The sequence below is a fragment of the Triturus cristatus genome, chromosome 4_1, assembly GCF_964204655.1.
Source record: "Triturus cristatus chromosome 4_1, aTriCri1.1, whole genome shotgun sequence".
Taxonomy (NCBI): Eukaryota; Metazoa; Chordata; class Amphibia; order Caudata; family Salamandridae; genus Triturus; species Triturus cristatus.
The window spans coordinates 464,002,378-464,014,636 of record NC_140585.1 but is presented as its reverse complement, the minus strand read 5'-3'; the positions used below and the strand labels follow the sequence as shown (position 1 = coordinate 464,014,636).

At 53.8% G+C, this 12,259-nt stretch overlaps 1 protein-coding gene across 1 annotated transcript in view; it reads left to right on the top strand.

Moving 5' to 3' along the window:
* The window catches only part of STRAP (serine/threonine kinase receptor associated protein), a 143,616-nt gene that overhangs the window by 16,899 nt on the left and 114,458 nt on the right, over positions 1-12,259 (top strand). The window lies entirely within an intron of this gene.

Below are 12,259 nucleotides of genomic sequence, written 5' to 3'. Positions count from 1 at the left end.
GTAAACACGATGGAGAATTTTAAGCTGGACAAGACGGAGACGCGCGGGTATGGCCACCTCCTTGGGGGAGGACAGCGCAGACTGCCAATCCTCATCGTCCAATTCCACCCCATCCCGGATCCACGCCTCCCGAAGACGCACGAGGAGATCCGCCCGAACGTTTATTAGTTTTTTATAGATAAGGGAAATAGTACTGTCGGGCAAGTGACTGTCGAGTATGCGGTCCTCGAGTGGCGAAGACACAGGGACTGCAGTCTCCGTTCCGACGGCCGAGAGCAAAGCGTGCCGAACCTGAACGTACCGAAAGAACTCCCTCTCACTCAATTCGTACTCACTCTGCAGCGCAGCGAAGGATTTGACCGCACCCTTCACCCAAAGGTCACCTACTCTGCTGATGCCAACCGTGTCCCAACGCTCGAATCCCTTCGTCGTCCAAAGGCTTCCCGATCTTTCAGACGCAAACAAGGGGGTCGCACCCGTCAAACGATCATTCCAGCCCATGGCCACATTCGCAGTCTCCCACAAGCGTACTGCAATCTTAGTGGGACCGGTTAAGTTCCTCCCAGCTGGTCGAGAGTAAAGCGCTCTGTTAAAGTTGCCGCCAGGCAACAAAAATCTATCCATTTCGAAAGCCGGATTAGGACCAGGTGCGTACGTTGCATGGTTAATAGCAGATAGCTGGGAAGCCCAATAGTACCACCTGATGTCCGGGAGTGCGATGCCCCCGTCGTACCAGGGGAGAGTCAGTTTTGCAAGAGCAATACGTGCACGACCATCCCAAACAAGTCTCCTTTGTAAGCTCTCCACTTCCCGGAAGTAGGCTGCCGGAATAATATCAAAGGAGTTCTGAAGTGCGTAAAGGAATCGGGGAAGAGACATCATTTTAAAAACCGAGGGGAGACCAGGGAAGCTGACGCCAACGGGCCACGTCTAACCTCAATCTCCGAAGTGGAGAGAGGAGATTACGCTCGTAGCGGACCGCCGGGTCCAATGAGACGTACACCCCCAGGTACGTAAAGCCGGAGTGGGACGCCTTAATGGGAAAACGAGAAGGCAAGAGCGGAAAGCCACCGGATATAGCATAGACACAAGATTTGGACCAGTTAATGATCAAACCAGAGTTCTTGCCGAAGGAAGTGAGGATGTCAAAGAGCACATTGAGTGACTTAAGTGGTGAGGTGAGGTACAAGAGAATGTCGTCCGCGTACAACGAAACACGATCCTCGAAGCCAGGGGCCCACTGGATCCCTCTTATCGACGGTTCCCAACGAAGCCAAGCAGCGAGCGGTTCCAAAGCCAACGCGAAGAGCAGGGGAGACAACGGACACCCCTGCCTAGTGCCCCTCCCAAGAACGAAAGGCCGGGAAACCCTCCCATTAACAACAACCTGTGCCAGCGGAGCAGCGTATAAGAGTTTAACCCAATTAATAAATCCCGCCGCGAAGCCAAACTTTGCCAGGGTGGCCCAAAGATACGGCCATTCTATCGTATCAAAGGCCATCGTGGCGTCCAAGGAAACCAAGATGGCCGGCTCTGAAAGATATTCCGCCCTTGCAAGTACGCCATGTAGGCGCCGCAAGTTAAGGGCCGTATTCCGGTGCGGGATAAAACCGGATTGGTCCGGATGCACCAGATCGCAAATAACAGTAAGCAGGCGGTTCGCAAGAACCTTGGCAAGGATTTTCGGCTCTGCGTTCAACAGAGAAATAGGCCTGTACGAGGCGCAACGGTCCCGAGGCTTACTGTCCTTGGGAATCACGACTATAGTGGCCAGACGTTGGTCATCAGGGAGAGAACCAAATTCAAGCGACTCCGAGAACATACTACGGAGAAATGGCGCAATTTTATCCGGTTGCAGTTTATAGAGTTCAATCGGAAGTCCGTTGGGGCCCATAGCCTTGCCTGAGCGAAGGGAAAGAATCGCGTGGAGCATCCATCAGCTCACGCTCATCCACCGACAAGCAGGGCAAAGCAATATCCTTCAACAAGTGACGAGAGTCAGCCTCATCTCTAGCCGACACCGGGGAGTACACAGCACAGAAGTAGTCTGCAAAACACTCCACAATCTCACCAGGGTCAGTCACACTCACTCCCTCCGACGTCTGAAGCACGGGGACCACTCGATTCACTCTCTCCTTCTTATCAAGCCAAGCAATCAATTTACCCGCCTTATCCCCAGCATCATACAGTCTACCCTGCTGTTCCCTATACATTGTCCGAGCAGCATCTGTAACAAGGGACTTATATTCGAACTGCTTCAGGCTGAGGGCGTGGAGCCCGTCCTGAGTGACACCCGTCTCCAAGGCAGCCTCCAACCCCGATATCTCAGCCTCCAACGCAACCACCTCCCCGTTCTTAGCTTTCTTGGCCTCCACGATCAGGGATAGGGCGTGTCCGCGAAGAACCGTTTTGAAAGCCTCCCACAGGGACACTGAGGACAAGACGGACCCCTCATTCTCAAGAAAATACTGATCAAGCGACTTAATGAGACCCTTGCGAATCTTGGGGTCACGCAAGTACCATGGGTTAATGGGGGCGATCCGCCCAGCGGATCGCATCCCGGTATCGAAGAGGAGCCACAATGGGGAATGATCGGAAATGCCCCGGGCCAGGTGCTTAACCCCCCGGACCCGGGTGGTCTGGGCCGCGGGCATAAGAAAATAATCTAGTCTGGAGAGACTCCTGTGGGCCCCGGAGTGGAATGTGTACTGACTCTGTGTCGGATGTATCAACCTCCAGCAGTCCACTAGACCGAAAGTGTCCAAGAACCCGCCGAGCCACGCCTGGGCGGCAGAGAGGGCTCTGGGAGGGTAACGATCCAACTCGCCAGAAATCACGGAATTAAAATCCCCACCCACAAGCAAGAGACTATCAGGAAGGTCAAGTAACATACGACCCAAATCAGAGAAAGTGGAGGTCTGGAGGCCCGGGGGAACATAGACCGAAACCAATGAAAGAGTCTGCCCCTCCCACCGTCCAGTCAAGGACGCATAGCGCCCTCTATCATCAAGAGTGACTTTGTCGATCTCAAGCGGGAGGGAAGATCGCAGCAAGATGCCCACCCCTCTGGATCCAGTGGTGAAGCCAGAGTGTGCAACCAGTCGGTAGCCCCCCCCTGTTCATAGCATGACATACATTGCCCACCAAGTGCGTCTCTTGAAGAAATACCACATCAGGGGCCTATCGACGCAAATATTGCAACACAACCCCACGTTTGATACGGTCCCACAATCCGTTGACGTTCCAAGACATCAGCTTCAACCCGTTCTCCCCCCCCCCCCCCCCCCTCCATCCCAACACAAGAAGCTGGAGTCCCCGGGCACGCGGCCAGACACCCGAAACTAAATGGAAACAAACACACCGCCTTGAGAAGAAAAAACACACCACCCAACAACCACTGCCACCCTCCCACCCCCATACCATTGCAACTCCCCCCACCCTGCACCCCTGCGGACTATACAGCCCCCCCCAACTTGCAGTGTGCCTGTCGCCCTAACAATCCCATGCTACAAAAAGACCCTAGAGGAGGAAAGGGACCCGTCCCCGCCCGCACGCAGACAAAACATTAATAGACAAAATATACAATTGAAGTAGAACCTGGCTGAGCGCAGAAGGAAACGTCAAAGTGGAGGACCAAGAATCATTCCTGCAGAGGCCCACCGCCAGTATGCCCGGGTCGTTCGCCCCGGTCCGGCAGGGAATCCAACCAGTCCCTCACGGTGTCAGGGCGTTCAAAAAAGATAGTCCGATCTTCATATTCCACACGAAGTCTGGCAGGGAAAAGCATAGAGTATTTGATTTCCAGATCTCGAAGACGGCGCTTCACCCCCTGAAAGCCTAGTCTCTGTTTCTGAACGAGTTGGGTGAAGTCCGGGAAGAAGTTAACGGAGGAATTCTCATATTTAACTGGTCCGTGCACCCTCGAGGCCTGCAGGATCGCATCCCGATCTCTGTAATGAAAAAGTTTTGCAATGATAGGCCTCGGGGGAGCTCCTGGTCGAGGCCTACCGCCCGGGACACGATGGGCATGCTCCACGGTGAAGAACTTGCTCAGGCCTGAAGGAGCAAGATGATTAAGGATGAGATCTTCGACCATGAGGTCCACCGGACGATTGTCGGAAGTCTCCGGTACACCTATGACACGGATATTGTTGCGTCGTGCCAGACCTTCGAAATCCTCCAGCCGCCGGGACATTGTGTCGTTTGCAGACTTTAGATCGCCAAGAGTTGCCTGGAGGTCTGATACATCCGTAACAAGAGTGGATGTCCTCAAGTCCAGCGATTGAACCCTCTTGTTAGTCTTAGAGAGATCCGCCCGAATTAATGTGACATCAATGGCAACCGTGTCGATTTTACGGGCCAGAGCCTCATACTGTTGGGCGATGGTCTCCCTTATGCCGTTGATGGCGCCCATAACGTCCTGCAGCGACAATTCCGTGGGGACGGACGGGCCCCCACCGGAGTCCTCCGTGAAGGCAGTTGCTGGCCCGGGGGATCCTTTACCCTGGGTATAACTATCCATGATGTTACTCTGGACTGGTCCCCCACGCTGGGATGTCTTAGTCCTCCGTTTCTCGGGATCCCCCTTGCCCGCCATCTTGAGCGATGCTCACCGGTGGGGTCCGCCCGGACCGATAGCAAAGGGGTGCCAGCAGATCAGACACAGACTGTCCGAGAGCCCACTCGGAAGAGTTCGAGAAAAAGGCACAAATCAGTCCAGAGCAAAGGCCGGAGGACGCCCCAGCCGAGCGAAGTAGCTCCTCGATCAGGCCATGCAAAAGTGCAAAAGCGAAACTGAAAGTGGGGGCACGGTCATTGGCAAGGCTCCAATGCCGTTGTTGTTCAACTACTCCCCGGCCCCACAGTTCACCAAAGCACCGGGCACAGCTTCCAGGTGGGCCTCCAAATTGCAAGACGCTGTATTTCAGGGCTCCCAGGTCCGATTTACGGTTTGAAAAGTTATGGACTCAGCCAAGGTTCATCTTCCAGAATCCGTCCAAAAAACCAGGATAATGTCAGGATAAGTTGCGAGGAGCGGCAAGGGTCCGGGGAGCCCTGTGCTCACGCGACCATCTTGGATGCGCGCGAAGCTCCTCCTTCAAACCTATGGTTTTTTAAGTGAATTTGCAAGGTTTTGTAAATGATAATTCCTAACTATAACGTGTGTGAAACCTATGGTTTTTTCAGTGAATTTGTACAGTTTTGTAAATGCTAAGTTATGTATTTTTTGTAAAAAAATTTTCTGGTTTTTCACTGTGCGCACACCCTGCAGCATGTTATACAACAGAGACAGTGATGCACACATTCACATAGTTTAGTTACTAATCCATGTATTAAGTGAGACACTTAATTACTCACTTAGACAGACAGCTACTAAATCCTCCATCCAGACAGTTATATATCCACTCAATCTTCAATACAGATTGGTATATATATATATATATAATACATATTTAAATTTCAAACTAAACCACATTCACTGGATGATGTCATCAGTGATGTCATTTGAGATGTCATCAGTGATGTCACTGAGCACGTCCTGAATGGTGCAATATGTGACATGATCAGCAGTGCATTGAGGGCGCACGAGTTATAGTTAGCGGAACTAACTATAACGGAGGAATTTCTATGGTTTTGTACGAGTGAAATGGCCAGCTAACTATAACACCCCTGAAACCTATGGTTTTTTCTGTGAATATATATATCTCAAACCGTAAAAACGCATTTTCCATGTCCTTATGATGTAGGAAGGAAGCCAATTAACACTGGAAGAGTTTTGGTATGAGACCCACTATTACATAGCAGTAATCTTGAGCAACCATTTCTTTTTTTTTTTTTTTTTTTTTTTTTTTTTTTTTTTTTTTTTTTTTTTTTTTTTTTTGAAACAGTTTATTGCAATCTCAAGAATATACAAGTATGGGCCTACAACCTTCCGGCCGGCCGCTAGAATGACAGGAGCATATGACATACGTACAAAAACACTTGGCGTTGCAAAGAAGCAAAATAAGGAGGTATCAGCGTCGTGGGCCACATCACTCTGACCCCACAATACGGTTTCATTTTATACAAACAACACCAAAACCACACCCGCAAGGCAACCCGCAATCGAAAGTAACAGCACGTGCTCCCCGAATGGGGGACCCCAGCCATCCACAGGAGTCTAAAGAGGGGAAGGGGAACAGATCGAGGACTGGGGGAACTCCGTGCTCGGGGCTATGGAAAGGAGTCAACTAAGGGGACGGGGCTGGTGAGGCCGCAGGCAGCAGTGGTGGCGCGCAGATACCCCCGCGGTAGGCGTTCCAGGGGCCCCATACTTTCACCCATGCCCCAGGCTTACCCCTCGCCACATACACCACCTTTTCTCGGAACATGCACCAATCCATGTGTTCTTTCCAGGCCGACACCGCCGGGGGCCTCTGGGATCCCCACAGTTGAGCAATGTCACGCTTAGCTATCATATATCCCAGAGTCACCCATCGCGTCTGCGGAACCGAGTAGTCAGTTGGTTCCCACACATTCAGCAGGCATCTCCTCGCTTCAGGCAGCAGCGCGACACGCGTAACCACTCGCAGGACCTCATGCACACCACGCCAGAATCGCTCCACCTTCGGGCATTCCCACAAAATATGCAAAAAAGTCGCCAAAGCACCACACCCACGCTTACACAACCCATCCTCAGCATAGCCCATACGCAGGAGCAACCATTTCTTGAACTATATATAAAAGCTAACACAGAGTGTTTGAAAAGTAAGGTCTATCATAAAACCACTGATCAATAAATCTGTATAGTTGTTTGACGCTGCACCCAAGATCACTGAGAGAAAATCTCCCATTTCAACAACGGACTATTAATAACAATCATGATGTGCTTCTAGAAATTACCCAAGAAAAGAGAATCAAATTCTTTGTCTCCTCATCTATTTCCAACAAGCTCAAATAAAGTATTACCAACCATTGGGCAATTTTAAATGTGGGTGGTTGCAAATATGATAAACCATTTTGTCTTGAAAACAGGAAGAATTTTAGGGTAGCACCTCGTCCATATCAGATCGTGACTACAGAAGGTACAAGAAAGACAAACTTTTATGGTCTCTTCTCCCAGTAGCAGGCCAGTTTTCCTTGTGGAAACTGGTTTATGTAAATTCACAAAAAAATCCAGACATTGTCCTACGTTTCTATACACTGTGGAGACAGATCACTCTCAACAAATTGGAACAGGCAGTTTTTGATTTACAGTACCACCTGTCCTTGCAATCTCAGATATGTGGTCTTACCACACAAAACGTCAGAACAAGAATCGCAGAGCTTCATAGTAGTATTAGATGCGATAACATGACCACTAGATTGGTGTTGCATTAAAACGAATGCAGACACTTGGAAAATGACCTAACATGGACTGTTGGGTGACCAAAGGACTCAACTCTTACCTTTCAAGGATAAAAGGTGGGTGTGTACATTGGCCACAAATAAAGTGGGCCTGAATGATTAAATTAAATGGGGCCAATTCTAATCTTTTCCACTTGTTTTCAGATAGGTACAGTCTTACACCAAGTCGATTATCAGAATAAATATATTCACTATTATTATTTTCCCTTAACGTGTAGCTAACCATTCATGTCTCAACTCCTTCTAGACCACTGTTACTCATAGTACGGGCCGCCGGCAAGCCTTCCTTTGCGGCCCGCGGACCTTGCAGACATCCTGCCTGTGTTTTTAAAAAAAAGAATCAAATTGTGTTAGGAAACACTGCCAGTTGCAGCAGCAGCCCGGACTCTGAGACTCTGCTCTGTGGGGGCCGGGGGATTCCAGTGATTATCAAAGTGGAGATGCAGGGGCCTAAGTGGTGAAATACAACAAAGCTTTATTAACATGTAAATGGTCTTTTAAAGACCTGTGAAGTACTCGGGTGTGGATGTGTGTGCTCGCTGGGAAGCTGTCTCAGCCCGGGCTGAGGGCTGACACACACAAGGGGTGAGATGACAGAGGGTGACAGAGGGAGGGAGAGAGAGATAGAGGGAGAGAGAGGGAGACAGAGACAGAGGTTGAGGGAGGGAGACAGAGGTTGACCGAGAGAGGGAGACAGAGAGGCGCAGTCGGGGGGAGACAGAAGGAGGGAGGGATGGGAAGGGAGGCAGATGGAGGGAGACGGACGGAGGGAGGGAGACGGACGGAGGGAGACGGACGGAGACGGACGGACGGACGGAGACGGACGGACGGAGACGGACGGAGACGGAGGGAGACGGACAGACAGACGGACGGAGGGAGACGGACGGAGGGAGACGGACGGACGGAGGGAGGGAGACGGACGGACGGAGGGCGGGAGGGAGACGGAGGGAGGGCGGGAGGGAGACGGAGGGAGGGAGGGAGGGAGACTGAGGGAGGGAGGGAGGGAGACTGAGGGAGGGAGGGAGACGGACGGACGGAGGGAGGGAGACGGACGGAGGGAGACGGACGGAGGGAGGGAGGGAGACGGACGGACGGAGGGAGGGAGGGAGACGGACGGAGGGAGGGAGGGAGGGAGACGGACGGAGGGAGGGAGGGAGACGGACGGAGGGAGGGAGACGGACGGACGGACGGAGGGAGGGAGACGGACAGACGGAGGGAGGGAGACGGAGGGAGGGAGACGGAGGGAGACGGACGGAGGGAGGGAGACGGAGGGAGGGAGACGGAGGGAGACGGACGGAGGGAGGGAGACGGACGGAGGGAGGGAGACGGAGGGAGGGAGACGGACGGTGGGAGGGAGGGGGAGGGAGGGAGACGGACGGTGGGAGGGAGGGAGGGGGAGGGAGGGAGACGGACGGAGACGGACGGAGGGAGGGAGACGGACGGAGGGAGGGACGGAGGGAGACGGACGGAGGGAGACGGACGGAGGGAGACGGACGGAGGGAGGGAGACGGACGGAGGGAGGGAGGGAGACGGACGGAGGGAAGGAGACGGACGGAGGGAGGGAGACGGACGGAGGGAGGGAGACGGACGGAGGGAAGGAGACGGACGGACGGAGGGAGGGAGGGAAGGAGACGGACGGAGGGAGACGGACGGAGACGGACGGACGGAGGGAGACGGACGGAGGGAGGGAGACGGACGGACGGAGGGAGGGAGGGAGACGGACGGAGGGAGGGAGACGGACGGACGGGGGGAGGGGGACGGAGGGAGGGAGGGAGGGAGGGAGACGGACGGACGGAGGGAGGGAGACGGACGGAGGGAGGGAGGGAGACGGACGGAGGGAGGGAGGGAGACGGACGGACAGACGGAGGGAGGGAGACGGATGGACGGAGGGAGGGAGACGGATGGACGGACGGACAGAGGGAGGGAGGGAGACGGACAGAGGGAGACGGACGGACGGAGACGGACGGACGGAGGGAGGGAGGGAGGGAGACGGACAGACGGAGGGAGACGGACGGAGGGAGGGGGCCGGAGGGGGACGGAGGGAGGGAGGGAGACGGACGGAGGGAGGGAGGGAGGGAGGGAGGGAGGGGGACGGACGGAGGGAGGGAGACGGACGGACGGAGGGAGGGAGACGGACGGATGGAGGGAGACGGACGGAGGGAGGGAGACGGACGGAGGGAGGGAGGGAGAGAGACGGACGGACGGACTGGGACGGACGGACGGACTGGGACGGACGGACGCGGACGGACGGAGACGGACGGAGGGACGGAGACGGACGGAGGGACGGAGACGGACGGAGGGAGGGAGGGAGACGGACGGACGGAGGGAGACGGACGGACGGACACGGACGGACGGACGGACGGACGGACGGAGGGAGGGAGGGAGGGAGGGAGGGAGGGAGGGAGGGAGACGGACAGGGAGGGAGGGAGGGAGGGAGACGGACGGAGGGAGGGAGACGGACGGACGGAGGGAGGGAGACGGACGGACGGACGGAGGGAGGGAGACGGACGGAGGGAGGGAGACGGACGGAGGGAGGGAGACGGACGGAGGGAGGGAGGGAGACGGACGGAGGGAGGGAGACGGACGGAGGGAGACGGACGGGGACGGACGGAGACGGAGGGAGACGGAGACGGACGGAGGGAGACGGGGGCACGGACGGAGGGAGACGGGGGGACGGACGGAGGGAGACGGGGGGACGGACGGAGGGAGACGGGGGGGGACGGACGGAGGGAGACGGGGGGACGGACGGAGGGAGACGGACGGAGGGAGACGGACGGAGGGAGACGGACGGAGGGAGACGGACGGACGGACGGAGGGAGACGGACGGACGGAGAGGGAGGGAGGGAGGGAGACGGACGGAGGGAGGGAGGGAGGGAGGGAGACGGACGGACGGAGGGAGGGAGGGAGGGGGACGGAGGGAGGGAGGGAGGGGGACGGAGGGAGGGACGGGGACGGAGGGAGGGACGGGGACGGAGGGAGGGAGGGGGGACGGAGGGAGGGAGACGGAGGGAGGGAGGGGGGACGGAGGGAGGGAGACGGAGGGAGGGAGGGAGACGGAGGGAGGGAGGGAGACGGACAGACAGAGGGAGGGAGACGGACGGACGGAGGGAGACGGACGGAGGGAGGGAGGGAGGGAGGGAGACGGAGGGACGGAGGGAGGGAGGGAGACGGAGGGACGGAGGGAGGGAGGGAGACGGACGGAGGGAGGGAGGGAGACGGACGGAGGGAGGGAGGGGGAGGGGGAGAGAGATGTGTATGCCGGGTCTGGTGGCTCAGTGGACGAAGGCGTCTGCTGCAGGGACCTGTGTTCAACCTCATAGTCTCAATTTTTTGTTGCTTTAGCCCCGCCCCTACCCTCTGACCCCGCCCCCACCGGTGTGGCCCTCGGCCACAAACCACACTGAAATTTTGGCCCCCCGAGGAGAAAGTTTGTGAGTACCCATGTTCCAGACTTGAATCATTGAAATCCTAAACTATTTTTAGAGGAGTTCCACTTAAACATGTCAGAAGTCCCCCACCCACCCAGATGCGCCATAACTAGTGCATTTTCTGACATAATGTGGATAACTAATCTAAAGGTACTGAATAATATGTACACATATTGGCACATTTTAACTTTCTTAAATACCTGTAATAGTATAGTCATCACACAGCAACCCATAATGGGACACTGGCTATGGTTGTACTGTTCATTAGACAATGGTAGACTATACAGTCGCGTCACGCGGTAACTGGTTCACCCTAACCCAATAGCAGCTACCACCACTAGAAATACACCCCATGTCATAAGTTAGCGTGATGACAATTCATTGTTTTTGCCCAAGCCGGCTTCAAGACACTTTCTAAACATGCTCAAGATACAGTAAGCACCTACAGTGGGTTGTGGGGCAGAGGTTTCTATTGTGAGTGGTAAAATTTGTAACCACTGCAAGCTTTTGAGGTTAATTGGTCTGATTTTGAGTTATTATGGCTAATATAGCGTGCCAGGAATCCTGTTGTTGTGAGGAGGAACCTGATGAAGCATGCCACTGGTAGTAGCTGAGTGTTCTGTCCTTTTCTTAAGGAAAAAAACACCAAATAGTTGTTGATTAACTGTGACGGGTCTTAACATAGGGCTGCTAATGCATGCCCACATTCTTTTTGCTCAATATCATATTCTTCAATTTTATTTTATGTATACACACTGCAAGCGTCTATTCCGAATGCCCTTTTGAGCCATGTGCATGCACATACTTCATTATGGAATCAGAGCTGTTAAGAGTACATTGGAGAGAGGTCTGCTTTCTGTCCTGGAAGTGGAGCTACTGTGTCTTCAGGGCCACATTTATGGGGATGGGTCTCAAGTCTAGCACATCTTCCTCCTTGATGCCTGTAAATGGAGTAAATGTGAACTCAATCTACTAGAGAAAATTGTTTTCTGATGGATTGATATTGTGTTTTACTAGGATTGAGTAAGATCTAAAAACATAGTTAAAACTGAAGAAGCTTTCTACATAACACATACAACTAAAAGCAAACTGTGTTAGTCTGTTAATTGAATTGGGGTAGTTTAAAAATCTCTATATGAAGTATGCAGTTGTATTTCTTGGATGAGCTTGTTTATTTACTGTAGGGGTTGAGGTTATAGGCTTGGTAATCCACAGAAATTGACCAAATTGTACAGGTCTGGTCCAAGTGATCACAATCTCCTTCTTGTAAAGTCACTCCTTGAAATAATGCTTGTTTAGGACCATAAACCTTTTAAGAAATATTGCATTGCACTTTTTTACACGGGATGTGCCAGTGCCGTTTTATGCCCCCTCCTACCACCCCCGATAGTTAAAAAGCCCTTTTTCCCCCTCCTTAATTTGTGCATTAGCATAGTCTCAAAACT